Raw genomic sequence first — 3360 nt, forward strand, 5'->3', positions numbered from 1 at the left:
GTGTTGCTAAAATATGTGATATGATAATAGACCTCACGGTAGTGCTTTGATGACATCTGCCGGGACAGTAAACACGAAAGGTAGTGTGGTGAAATGTTATCCGGTAGGAATGTAAAAACGAGAGAAAGCCAGTGTGGTAGTTATGTGAAAAGACCAAGGCCATGGCACATTATGGAAATTAAGGATGAACAACTTTTGTCTACTAGTGTCTTTGTGTGTCCTAGAGGCGATGATGGGCAAACCTCAGGCTATATTGAGTTTAGGTAAATCCATATTGTCAAACATGACAGTTGGTGTGGTCCTTTAGTGGCAAACCAAACTAAATCTTTGTGGCGAGTTATTTGTAAATCCTTTGTGGCGAATTATTTAAAAGCCTATGTGGCGTATTGTTTAGGAAGCCTTTCTAGTGAATTATCTGTAAAGCCTTTATGGTGAATTATTTGAAGAACCTATGTGGCATATTGTTTGGGAAGCCTTTGTGGTGAGTTATTTGGAAAGCCTGTAAAGTGAATTCTGTAACACCTAAGTGGTGAGTTGTTAGTCTGCCTTTATGGTGTGATCTGGGTATGCCTATGAGGCATTTTCTAAAAGAGTTCTCAGCATTGTACTCGACTGATGAATCCACCATAGTAACTTGCTAGGTCAAAGAACTTGGCACGTATGCAATTATGGGTGGTGTAAGTGTTCGCAAAATCTAGAAGCTTTCACATTTTGTATCAAAGTCATTTGAGTTTCTATTAGGTGATCTAAAATATTACCTTCATTGAACTAAATTTGATGTCTAGATCGACGTGAAGATACAGTGTGACTGATAAACCTGTAGCCACTAGAGGAGTGTTTGAAGGTATATCATTATGAGAAATGTATCCAAATTTCTATCTCCAAGTGATTGCGAAATGGTATCTGCTCTAAGGTGGGACCAATCGAGTGCAACGTGTACAAGATGGTTAAGTTAGAGGTTGGTGTATAGTTATCCACTAAGAATCAGAAAAGTATCTTCCAAAATCTAAAAGGAAGTCCAAAATTCTTAAGTCGAGGAATTCAACATCATTTAAAGGCAATAATAGTTCAGATTCACTAGGTATTGTTGAAATTACAGACTTCTATCTGTAATGCAAGTTCTTTGAATTGGACCAGTGCGTCTAGAGGGAGCAAGCCAAGATTGCACCAGGGTGGCAGTTTAGAGAATGATATTATGCATACAGAGGGGCACTATTGGGAACATGGTGATTAGTACTCTACACCATGATTTAGTTACTTTAAACAAATAGATAAGTCATAATGTCTTATTTTACTTTTAAAAATCTATTGTAATTAATAAATGTTTCTTTTAAATATTTTGACTTAGAAAAAAAAGATTATGAATAAACAAAAGTACATCCAATATGGTTTTCGCTACTTGTAAAATTTTTGTTAAGTATTTAAGTGTTGTGACATCCTATATCCAGGCCCGGTAAAACGGGTCGGGTATAAGGCGTTATATATCTCGTCATTGATTTTTATTATAAGCTCGTTTCACTTGAGATTGATTTTCGATTTCAAAGTGGAAAGAATTGGCCTACCCAACAAAATGGGGATTTCTCGATCTTCCTTGATGTCTAGGACTACAAAGTCAACGGGGATTAAAAATCCTCATACTTTAACTAATACATCTTAAAGTACAACTTTCGGGTGCACTAAGGATCTTTCGACAAGTTGTAGTGTTATTGAGGTATTTTTGAGATCCTCGAGTCTGAGTGTTCGATAGATCTATAGGGCCATTAAATTTATGCTAGCCCTTAAACCGCAAAGGGCTTTGCTAAAATATCTATCCCCTATATCTATTAGGATTGTAAAACTACCCGAATATTTTAACTTCGGGGGTATGTTCTTTGAAATTAATGCGTTACACGAGGCATTAGCGTTTATTTGCCCTTCCTTTTTCATTTTCCTATGCCTATACATGATTTCTTTTAAATACTTGGCATATTTTGGGATTTTATTAATAAGTTGTTACAGCGGCAAATTAACATTGAGATATTTAAATAAATTCAGAAAAATTATAAAATCTACCTCGTCCCTCTTTTCCTTGTCTTCTAATCGTGTTAGAAATGGTACTTCGGCTCTCCGTGGTTCACTTGCTCCTTTTCTGAGGATTTTTTGACCTCTTTGTGAACCTCCTCTTCATGGATTGGTGTGATTGGTGGCTTTAATGCCTTGCCCAGTCATAACAAAATCACCTTTGCGTGCTCTTTCCCATATATTCGAGGGTTTTTTTTTTGTGTTACTAGGGAGAATTTGACCATTTTGCTTCTAAAATATTGTCATGAGCTGGCTCATTTAGTCACAAAAAGTATCCATCTGAGATTTGAGTCGTCCACACATTGCTTGGTCTTGTCGAATATCGATTTTCATTGTTTGCATCTTTCCCTCTAGCCGGTCGAATCTTTGACCACATGTAGTATGGTCGTTACCCATGATACGTTGTTGCAACGGTGGAGGTTGATAAGGTGTGTTTTGTTGAGTTTTTGCTTGATTTTCTCCTCCTTGGTTACCTACCCATTTGAAGTTTAGATGATGTCTCTAACTTGGATTATAAGTATCTGAGTAGGGGTTGCGACCCCTACTATTTACGTAACTTGCTTCCTCCGGTTCGCTTTCCAAGTGTAGCTTCGTTCTCGTTGGCTTGACTTGCGTCTCCAGACGATTAACCTTTTCTAAAATTTTTTGAATCTATCCTCTTCATTCACTTTATTCACTTCTTTCACTGTTGGAGGCTTTGATTGGTTAATAAAACTCTCTTTAGGCCATATGTATGAATTTTTAGCCAAATCTTCAATAATTTATAAGCTCATTCGTATGTATGAAACATGAGAGATCCGTCGGATGCTCCATCTAGATTGGATCTAATATGTTTGTCAATATCATTGTAGAATATTTGAATTTGGAACCGTGCTTACTGTCCATGGTGTGGGCACTTCCTTATCATTGTCTTGAATCGGTCCCATGCCTCGTTAAGGGTTTCATCTTTGTATTGTTTAAAATTAGTTATTTCTTTCCAAAGATGAATGGTTCGACTAATCGGGAAAAATTATGAAGAAAAGTTTCCACTAGATCATTCCATGTTGTAATGGAATCTGATTCTAATAAATTTAACCAATCGGCTGTATTGTCGCATAATGAAAATGGGATTAAATGTAGATGTATAACATATTCGGTTACCCCGTTACACTTGAAGGTATCGCATAGTTAAAGGAACCGCTTGAAGTGTTGGTTCAGGTCTTCAACCATGCTCGCTTTAAATTGTAGTGTGTTTTGGATCATCAGTATTGTGGCTGCTTTTAGCTTGAAATTATTGGCGTTAATTGCCGGACGCTCAAT

At 36.9% G+C, this 3360-nt stretch overlaps 1 non-coding gene across 1 annotated transcript; it reads left to right on the top strand.

Annotated features, from left to right (window-relative positions):
- Positions 1–2939: 2939 nt before the first annotated feature.
- LOC128042620 (small nucleolar RNA R71) lies at positions 2940–3046 on the top strand. The gene has a single exon (XR_008198135.1). It is a non-coding gene; the product is annotated as a small nucleolar RNA R71 (small nucleolar RNA).
- Positions 3047–3360: the final 314 nt, after the last annotated feature.

Source organism: Gossypium raimondii, chromosome 7 (assembly GCF_025698545.1).
Source record: "Gossypium raimondii isolate GPD5lz chromosome 7, ASM2569854v1, whole genome shotgun sequence".
Classification (NCBI taxonomy): Eukaryota; Viridiplantae; Streptophyta; class Magnoliopsida; order Malvales; family Malvaceae; genus Gossypium; species Gossypium raimondii.